We start from the raw sequence: 10936 nt of genomic DNA, 5'->3' as shown, positions 1-10936 counted from the left end.
CTAGCTCACAGTCTCCTGGCGGAGGGGCTTCCCTTACTCTTGAAGGGGAACAGACTATACTCCCCCTAAACAGGCCTCTTGGGTGTTAAGTCTATTTTAGGCTGTGTTAAAAAGAAAACCACAGGCCCAAAATGGCGTCACTTATGCTGAGGCCCCACATCAGCAAAGCAAGACTTAATACCTAACCTAACTGTGGTTTCAATTTTACAGGAATGTGACGTTTAACCAGCCAACCTGGAAATTCCTGGTCAGCACTGGGAAACTGATTGATAGATCCGTTTCGTTCCCCTTAGGAGGGCAACTTTGCCTCAAACAACGCATTCTTTGCTCATCTTTTCCTATTCCCCTACCCCAATCACCCTCTGCCTTTCAAAACCTTTCCTTTTGTACAGCTCAGTGGAGCTCCTTTCTACTTGCTGGATGGAATGCCGCCTGATTCAGGAATCATTTCATAAAACCAATAGATCTTCAAGTTTACTCAGCTGAATTTTTGTTATTTAACAGCTGATAATTTTTAAGAAACAGCAGATGTAGGAAAAGCTTTAAAAACTGAGGGAAGTGGAAATCACTCTTCCATACGAGACATTGACGTTTGTGGGGGACATCTCCATTTGTAAGGGTATCTCTCAGCATCAGGAGGAGAAAGGTGACTGGAAATCTCTAGAAACTCCTATCAATGGAGAAAGCAGGGACTTAAATCTGCACGACTACCTCACCCTTCTTTCCTGTGCCTTTTCTGGTCACCTCCCATAACTGGCCTCCCTCCCCTCTCCACCTTTTGTGCTTAGCTGGAGAGGTTGTTTACGGTGGTGGTTTGGGCCATTTGGGGAAGTTACTCAGTTTTCCTGGGTTGATCCCATGTATGTAGGAGGTATGCATGTGATCAAACTTCTGTTTGTTTTTCTCCTGGTGATCTTTCATTGCAGGGAGCGTCTCAGCCGAGAACCTCAAAGGGTAGAGGGAAAATTATACTTCGTCCTCAACGGTCTCCCCAAGCGTCTGTCCACTCCAGCCAGTCTCTCTCATTCTCGTCTCTCCTCTCGTATTATCTCTGATCTCCCTCCCTCTACTGTCCTCTCTTGTCTTCCCGTGCCTCTCCTAGCTCACATTTTCTTCCACAGGTGGCATAATGTCACCCAACAGTCTGAGAAACCTCCAGGTCAAGGGACACCCCCCCCAGCATCTTGGGGAGGTCACCTGGCTAATGGGTCCAGTCTCAGTCCACCCTGTCCTGTAGATAATCATGAATGGATTTGGAGATCTGTGAGCACCCCCCTCCCCATATAATATATCCATTTTCCCAAAGAAAATCCCATTGCATTTCTCACTTTACCAACGGAGGCCATGGAAGAATCCTAGAGTCAGGCTTAACAGTCTTTTATTAATGAATGAATGACTTGGGATACGTGACCTTACTCCCAACCAAGCCTCAGTTTCCTCTTCCGTAAGAGTAATGACTTTCAAACTCTACTTTTCAGAGCCCCAAGCTCCTGTGTATCCGCTCAGATGAGAAGACAGTTCTGGGAGTCAAGGGCCCAGATCCCACCTCTGTTTCCATTTCGGGGATGCTGTGTCCATCTGAACCACACACATGGAACTTCCAGGACGAGTTTCAGTGGCCCAAGTGACTCTGCAGCTTTACAGAAACGCTGAGGTGTTTGATCCCGGTGTCTGCAATGTGCTCTGAAATACATCATAGTTAAGACACAGTGTCCAATGAGACAACCATCTCCCGAGCCATCAGCTCCTATCTGGACCAGGACAGGCAGCTCTGTGGGACGACAGCAGCCCTCCGTCGATCTTGTTCTCTCTCCCGCGCTCCTCCACCTGGACGGGAGCACTGCTTTTCCTGGATGATTCCGTGCTCCCTGGCTCCCATGCCACCTCCATCGGTGACAACCTCATAATCATGACAGTAACAATAGTAGCTAATTGTTACAACGGGGAATGTTAAACCTAGTGGGTCACAGCCGTGCTAAACTCTCCAGAGACACTCGACGATTTCACTCTCTGCCTGGTCCATCAGCCAGATAGTGTTGTTCTATCATAGTCACACCATTGACTCCCTGTGTGGTCTGGGCTATTTAGGTAGCCCCTCTGAGCCTCCGTTTCCCCATCTGTAAAATGGGAATCATGAAGACACCTGCCTCATGGGCTGTTGGTGGGGCGGGTCTATGCGTGCAAAGGGCTTGGCCCAAAGACTGGCTCGTGGAGGTGAAAGCTAGCTCTTCAGAGAAGTTAAGTGATTTGTTCAGGGACACACAGCTAGCATCAGGGCCCAGATTTTCCTGCACCTATAAGTGCTCTCAGTTAGTATGCTATGCTTAAAAATCAGAGCTCTCTGCAGCTGATAGCACCAGGGGAAAATCTTTGCCTTCCCTTAATTAGATTAAAAGATCCATCATGAGCATGTAAACCAGCAAGCCATAATCCACGGACGCTGCTGCATTTTAAACAGAAATTCAGAGCGAGCGGTTCAGATGGGACTGAGCAGCTGGTGGCTGCTGATGGCTCACACTGTCGTTAACCAGCAGATCAGTCCTTCCTCCGGGGAGGGTGAGGGCTGATGGGCATTTGCAGTACAGGGGTCGGGGGGCGGGCTGGAGGCTTAGTAAGGCCCCCTCCAAGTGGGTGAGCCCCCTTGTATGATGTGTGCACGCCACATCTCTTAACTCTGACTTCGAAAGCAGGGAAAGGAGATGAATCTCTCAGCAACATGCTTCCCAAAGCTGGCTGAGTATCACGTCACTTGGGAGACTTGACAAAAATGGACATCGTCGGGACCCCGTGTCAGACCTGGTGATTCAAATGCTTCAGCATGGGTCCTGAAGACCTGTATTTCTAGGGCGTCATCACAAAATGTATCAGAGGCAGCAGAGAACTACCGCGTTGTGTTCTTGAATCCTCACATTTCTAAGGGTTTGGGATTTTTAAACCTATTTTGTTGAGGAGGTTCCTGAGACCCAGGGAGATTGAGCAAATTTGCTCAAGGCCACACCACTAGTATATCAGGATTCATTCTACCCTGAGAAAGAGAAAACTCAAAATTTAAAGATGGCTTAAACAAACACAACGGGAGCGTCTTTCTCGCTCACCGAGTCAGAAACTGCTGTGAAGGAGTCCAGGGGCCCAGGTTCTTTCTAGCTTGTTGTTCTCATACTTTAACACGAGGCTTCCTCTTTGTGGCTCAAAATGGTTGCTCCAGCTCCAGTCATCACGCCCACCTTCCACCTTCCAGGAAGAAGGAAAAAGAAGATGCTTTCCATTCCAGACACTGAGGGGCTTCGGTCGCTTATGACATGTGGGTGAGAGGGAAAGGGTACAGGATAAGGTTGGGGAATAGACAGCAAAGCAGGGTATTAGACTGGTCTTGTTTTTGTTTTTTTGGTTTTTTTTGTATTGCACTTCAAGGACTTGGTGTGTTCTTTAAGCCTTCTGTGAATAGTCATTTTTACAAACAAGTATTTACTTGGGGATTTTGTCATTTAATTTGTAAAATAGCGTTTTAGATTTTTAGGTCCTTTTGAAAAGAAATGTGTATTCATCATAGAAAAAAATTGAAAATATCATTGGGCACTAAGAATAAAAGAAAACTTCATCTCTCATCCATAGACCATAAGAACCACCTCTTTGATCTTTATCCTTTTCATTGCTTATATATTTTACGTTAAAACATTTTTTTATTGCAAAAATGGGATCATATGGTGTCCACTGTTTCATAGCCTGATTTTAAAATATTAACTGTGGACATGATTCAAAAAAAGAAGAAGTTTTTTTCTAGGAATTTAAGGCACCAGTGCCTCTTATATCTCATTGGCCGTAACAGACTCACATGGTCATGTCCAGCTATCAGGGAGATCGGGAAATATAGTCCTTATCCCCCATTTCAAAATCGAGAGTAGGGATTTCAAGTAGCAACTGGGGATTTCAGGAGCAAAACTCGTGTTTTGTTTGTTTGTTTTTGCATCTTAATAACACTCAACGAGACAGGTGCTGTCATCTCTGCCCCGTCGATGAAGAAACTGACACTCAGAAGAGTGAGTGGCTTGCTCGAATCTGACGGCTCTCCCATGGTCAGAGTCAGGGTTGAAACCCAGGAGGGTTTCCTCTGAATTCTGTGACTTCCCCCTTCCCCCACGTGACACTCTAACACCAGCAGAAGACACGGGAAGAAGCCCCTGTGAAGGCTTCGCCACAGGAAGGACACCTTCTTGCGCCCACACATCTGGGGAAAAACGTCACCACTTCGCCATCACCCAGGCTCGGGAAGGGGAGAGGTGGGCTGGTCTGCAATGTGAACCAACCCCTGGCAATCGCTGGGGAAACGCCAGGATGGGACGCGTGTCCCCCAGCTCGCTGGGACCCTCAGGCTTGGCTACCGTGGATGGAGGCACCCTCTGGCTTTCTTTCCCCGAGGGCTGTTGCTCCTCCGGTATGATCTCGTCAACCTGAAAACAAGAAGCAAATGAGCATCTATTTTAATTCGGCGAGCACCGATTCGATTCGGGTAGATCCCCAGGCTGTGCTCCCACTTGGAGGGTGGAGGCAGGAGGTTTTTACGAGGAAGAGGAAAAGGGTTGCCGATGACACGAGTTAAGAGGGAAGAACGTGGTCAGTCTGGGGCTGACAGGCTGAGCTGCTTTGCGGGTACACGCTGATGGCTCTTTGCTGCTGTTAACAAGTAAAAAGATTGCCGGGATGTGTGAGTTCACTGTCCTGTTGACTTCTCTGAACGATGGCTCGCGAAACACCTGTTTTTCCCAGTATGTCAAGTTTTCATAATCTGAAGTAGCCGCCCCTCTATTGTCTGTGACAGAGAGAATCCCAGGGGGCCAAAAATCACATGCTTTCTCCATGGACATCAATACCTTCTGCTCACTTGAAAGGGACATTCTTTCCCTCAGACAACGCCGTGGGCTCGCTTGTGGAAGAAATTCTCGGCTTTCCTCCTTCGCCTCTCCCTCCTCCTCCTCCTCCTCCTCCTCCTCCTCCTCCTCCTCCTTTTTTGATCCACACACTGAACTGGATGACACATATTCCCAAGCTGTGTCACTTGTCACCTGCCTCCATGAAAGGCAAAGGAAGAGACAGAGAAGAGAGACATCATTGTCTCGCACAGGGGTTGTGCGAACTTTGTCTGTAAAGGATCAGATAGAAAACACCTGAGGCTTTCTGGGCCACAAGGTTTCCGTTAGGACTGCTCAGCTCTGCCAGTAGAGCATGAAACAGCCGTAGACAAAATGTCAGTGAACGGCTGTGTGCTGATAAAACTTTATTTACCAAAATAGGTGAAGGCCTGATTAACCCACGGGCCGTCGTTTGCTGACCCCTGACCTACTGGGTACACGCGCAGATTGGCATCCATCAACACTTCCTACAAATCCCATCTTCTAGGGTGGATGGGAATTATCTGTCCAATCTCCTTGGGCCTCAGTTTTCTCAGCTCTCAAAAGGGAATAAATAGACCTGCCCCCTGCAATTGCAGTAATAAATTCCCTCTGTTCCCCAAACGGGTCAAACTTGCTCTGACCTCAGGGCCTTTGCACTTGCCGTGCTACCCTTTCTACCCCTAAGTGCCCTTCCTTCCAGCTCTTGTATGCTGGTTCCATCTCACCATTCAGTCTCTTAATCTTAGAGGCTTCCCGGGCACCTCTGTTCCAAAGTAGTGAGTCTTACAACCTGGCACGTAGCAGATGCAGAAGCTGACTTGTGTAAAGGACCTTGATTCTTTTTTGGATGAGGAAAGATACGATCTTTGCAGCCCAGGAATTTCCCACACTGGGAATGCTATCTTTTTCCCTTTTCCAGAATCTTCAGAGCAGGTCATAGGTGGGATCTAAAACTCAAGGCGAGGAAGAATCAACAACCTTTTTCCCAGCCTGCACTTTTCAACCGTGGGCACTTCCTCCTTCAATTGGAATGACTGTGTGGGCTGGCAGATCAAAGAAAATGAAGGAGCGATCTTCAGGGCCCTTCAACCAAACCAAGAGTATAGAGTGTTCCTGTCTGGTGACCCATCCCGCCCCACTGACGAGCCTTCATGAGTCACCCAGAATTTTCCACCTAGATTTATGAAATCCATTTTCCCTGAGACAGACTAAGCAGTTTATAGAGAACCAATATCATTAGGTTAATGATGCCCCATAAATTATTACCCACGCAGCCCAGTTAATCCCACAGATGGGGCATTAATGGTGGAGGGTCAGTTGCTGGCTTTTCAGAGTTTCCTGGGATGACCTTGGCTCAGGCAGATGGCACATCCTAAGAACGGCTTGCGTCCTCCACATCCAGGGTTCAATCCCCACTCCATAATAATCTTCCATCAGCCACTTTGGGGCTCCCACCGCAGCCTGGGTGAGATGCCCCAAATGAGCGTCACGGAATAGGAATGATTTTCTGTCTCGTTTTATCCTTGGCCATGACTTTTCACTTCCCGCTGATGTCTGATTTATTCATCTGTTTATGAAGCGACCCGTTTGGCTGAAAGCGACAGCCATAGGCATTTGATCAAATAGAGCTGCAAATCTCATCTTCCACCATCCTGAATTTTTATTCCGTCATTACTTAACAAAATAGAATTAAGTTGGGGAGAAAGTGAGCTCCTGCATTATGCATTGGCCTCATTTCATTGGTCTTTATGTTCTCTCTTGGGGTTGCGGTGTTTTCATGTTATCCAGGGTTCCCAGAGGAAAGCGGCTCTGTCTCCAGTGCCTGAGTTCCATCTCATCTCCAATAACTGTCATCCTCCACGCTGATTTGCCGGGGTTCAGAAAGTCGGCAGAGATGTCCGAGGGGCATGGATCTCACAAGCATCGGATTGTCTTTAGCCAAGGTGGTTCCCACGGGACAGCACTCTAGAACGGTTCTCCGTAGATTAACAGAGCTCCCTGAATTCTAACCTCCTTAGAATCAAGTCTGTGTTTTCGATCCACCCTGTACATCCGGCTATTCCTAAGCCAAGGAGGCATGGAGCTGCGTGGAGCAGACACTATCAGTACCATTGTCACGGTCAAAATGTTCAGAAACTGATTATCAAAGTCTTTGCCAGATGCCAGGCACTTTATTAAGGGTTTTTACATATTTATCCCCACTCTATGGATAGGAAAACCTACGAGGAGGCAGAATAGGATTAAGTTCTTGTCTACGTGCCCCCAGAGCCAGGTTCTTAACAACTGTAGGATCCTGCCTCACAAAAAGCTACTGTCTTTCTTGCAAAGGAGGAAGAGAAAGTAATTAATGTCTACTGGGCGTCTGTGGACCAGCCACCTTTCCGCATTATCTCATTTCATTCTTAAAAGTCCCCTGTGACATATGCACTAATCCATCTTATAGGCAGGCAAATTGGGGCTTAAAAGCATGAAGATAATCTGATTCTAAATCCGGATAGCAATGATACGCAGCCACATCGGGGGTCCTTAAAGGAGAGGTATCATCACATAATCTGTACAGCAGAGGGCTAGGTCCTGAGATGGCCTTTGGGGCACTCGTGAATCTTAGTATGTAAGACACGGTGCACAAGTGTGCATGGGATTATTTTCTAAGGAAAGCTCCACAGCTTGGACCAGACACGTGAAAGGATTCGAACCCAAAACTGGTTAAGAGATAACTGGTCTGGAAGGTGGGAAGCTACGCAGGGGATGACTTTAAACCCTTGTTAACTTTAGGCCGTCAGCCATCAGTGCACATATTTTCGGTACTTACTCTGCATGAATGCCATGAAAAATACAAAGACTGTGACCCACCTGTGTCTCAAAGGAGACAAATCACAGGAGGAACAAGATCCGGGTCTGGTCATTTCCCTGCTTAAACCCCTTCGCTGGTTTTTCCATCCCGCAGAGAGGAGAATCCAGACTTTTCACTGTGACCCACAAACAAGGCTCAGAGTTGGTTTTCTCTCATCCTTCAGGACTCAGAATGAAGGTCATTTCACAAAGACTCTTTTGGAACTTGTGTGACTCTAGCAGATGGTGGGATCCCCCGTTAGTTCTTATCACAGTCTATGATCGTTTTGTCTGTGTGTTTACTTACTCACCGTCTGTCTCCCCAGCTAGAAGAAAGCTCGTGGGGGCTGGGGCTCGTCCACCCTGTTCACCACCTGCACGACTTACCACCATGCCCGACACAGAGTCGGTGACCAACAATATGGAATGAATGAATGGGCACGTCATTTACCCCCTCTGAGCCTCAGTCTCCTCACCCACGAAGTGAAGGCTTGGACTATGGGCGGTTTCCAAATTATGCTCCCCAGGTCCCATATGCCTCCACAAAATGCCTCAAGACCCCAAAGGAGAAAAAGAGGTACATAAGGTGGTGTTCCCAGTCTCCTAGCCCCACCCCATCTATGTATCTTAAATATTGCCACTTGGGGGGGGCGCCTGGGTGTCTCAGTCGGTTGAGCGTCTGACTCCGGCTTAGGTCATGATCTCGCAGTTTGTGACTTCGAGCCCTGCATCGGGCTCTGTGATGACAGCTTGGAGCCTGGAGCCAGCTTCGGATCCTGTGTCTCCCTCTCTCTCTGCCCCTTCCCTGCTCATGCTCTGTCTCTCTCTGTCTCTCAAAAATGAATCAACGTTAAAAATAAATAAAAAACAATAAATAAAATAAAATTAATGTTGCCACTTGGGGTAGGATTTCATGTGAATGAAAAAGAAATCTTCAGCTTAAAGGTAAGGTTCTAAACTGTTGGATGCTGAGGATCTTTTCGGCTCTATGGTCTATGACCTGTGACTATCAACCACTATGGGTGTCACAGAGAAGGAGCCCCAGCATGTGGGAGAGGAAAGAGTTGTCACCTGGCTGGTCCATCAGGAAGACCCGATCAAGGGAAGACTTGAATCAGACCTCGAAGGACAAATTGGGAAAACCGGAACAGGCAGGCATGACATCTTGAGCCATGGCAGTGAACGGTACCTAGAGGGGGGTAGAGCAAGAATAGCTCCCTAAGACCAGAGTCTCAAAGGATGCTCCCTGGATCAGCAGCATCATCATCAACTGGAACTTGTTAGAAATGCAAAGTCTCCAGCTCCACCCCAGGACTACTAAACCAGAAACTCTGGGCACTGGGACCCAGAAATCTGTATTTTAATAAGTCCTCCAGATGATTCTATGCACCCTCAAGTCCTAAGGTCATAAGGGTAAGGCAAAAGGGTGAGCTGTCTGCCCAAATCCAACTACAGAGCGATCGCGACATAGTCCCGGGGGATAACTTGATTCACCTTAATTTTCTCAGCCCTGGCTGCCCATGACAACCACCTGGAAAGATTTTCGAACTCCAAATGCCCGGGCCACATGAAGAGCAATTAAGCCAGAATCTCGAGGGATGGTGCCAAGGCATCTGTATCTTTTTAAACCTCCCCTTGCAATTCCACTGCACAGACATGGTTGAGAAGCATGGCGTCTGTACTTTTTTGTAGAACGCATGGCAAGGGTAGCCAGGACATAGTATACCTGGAAATTCTGCTTGATAATTAGCTTTCTGGGGTTCACTGAGCTGCTGCAGAGAGGTTGATGGTGATACTGCTCAGGAAGGGGAATTAATGTATTACAAAGGGGAGAGGCATTGAGTTAATTGGTAAATGTATCTCGTCAGTAGTTCTACGTGAGGGAGAGAGAAAGAGAGGGGGTAGGAGGAGAGGAAAGGTATAATCTTGTGGTTGGGTAAGTTATCTCTTGTTGCTAGAAATAGAATGTATTCTATTGGGAGAATTAGATGAAAAGTCTTAATGGTAAAGAATAGACTGAATGCCAAGGACATCCCAAGAGAAAGGGTTTTGAGGGGAATTGGGGAGGATGTTATGCAGAAGACAAGGGAAAGATCAAACCTGTGTCATAGAGGTCAGGACTCTGAGATCTGGGGTTCAAATGCCATCCCTCCCATTTCATAGCTATGTGATGCCCCTCCATTCCAGTCTGTTCGTTTGTAAAATAGGGGTAACAATAATTTCTATCTCACGATTAAATGGGTTAATCCGTGCAATGTGTTTACGGCAGTTGTAATAGTACTTGTTGTTGTTGTTGTTGTTGTTGTTGTTGTTGTTTTATAGGGTTATGGATAAAAAGGGATGCACTGAACCAGGAACCTCAGGATTTCTTGGCGTGGGGCATGCTTCTTTTCTTCCCCCAAGAACATGGCTGTGACTCTGGCAAATAAGCCATGGGTACGTGAATCCATGTAGCCTCACGTATTCTACCTGTGTTGACTTCTTAACAGGTGCAGTGATTGTTGCTTCAACTGCTGTCCAGCTTCTGGCCATCATCAAAGAGCGTCAAATCAGCCCTAAGGGTGTAGGAAGAGCTCAGAGACTGCCAGCCAACATAGTGGCTGAGTTGACATCAGAACCCTCTCCACACTCCGAGCACATAGGAATGCTGGATAAAATATAACATCAAAAGCTTCAAATACATAGCTTGGATCAAAAATAAACATAAAGGAAAAGAGAATCCCAGGCGTCAGAAAGGATGAGCAAACGAAATGAGCCATACGGTCCATGTGGTATCAGAACTACATATACCTAGAAAGGCATAATACCAATGCCTGGAGAGCAGAGTTGCATCCACAGGATAGGAGCTAGTAAAGCCCAAAGCAGGGAAACATAAAGGGCTTTCCATCCGTGAAAGGGATACTAGAAAGCTCTGCCCACTGGCTTAAGCACATGGCTGGCAGGCAAGTTGGCCACCCCAGACCACAGGGGGTAAAAGAGTCATGGGGAGAAATTTAAATATCAAGGCTGTGCCATGAGCTTCCCCAATCTTGGCCCCTGGGAATCCCAAAGAAAAAATTCCCACTGAAGATGAGTTCGCAGTGAAAAATTGTAAAGCACATAGGAAGCCAAGCCCCCGTGAGAGTCAGAAGATACAACTGATCAAGGAATTCACACCATAGAAACTATATGAACAAGTCTATTTAAAAGTCTCTTTGAGGTTATTTGAGGATATG

At 47.1% G+C, this 10936-nt stretch overlaps 1 long non-coding RNA gene across 1 annotated transcript; it reads right to left on the bottom strand.

Moving 5' to 3' along the window:
* Positions 1–1361: 1361 nt before the first annotated feature.
* On the bottom strand, positions 1362–4437 carry LOC147575347 (uncharacterized). The gene is made up of 2 exons (XR_015242704.1): positions 4305–4437; positions 1362–3231 (listed from the first exon to the last, which is right to left on the bottom strand). It is a non-coding gene; the product is annotated as an uncharacterized LOC147575347 (long non-coding RNA).
* Positions 4438–10936: the final 6499 nt, after the last annotated feature.

The sequence above is a fragment of the Puma concolor genome, chromosome D3 (genome assembly GCF_028749965.1).
Source record: "Puma concolor isolate L17-30 chromosome D3, mPumCon1.1.hap2, whole genome shotgun sequence".
NCBI classification, from domain to species: domain Eukaryota; kingdom Metazoa; phylum Chordata; class Mammalia; order Carnivora; family Felidae; genus Puma; species Puma concolor.
Note: the sequence above shows the minus strand (reverse complement) of the source record. Positions and strands in the feature narration are given on the sequence as shown.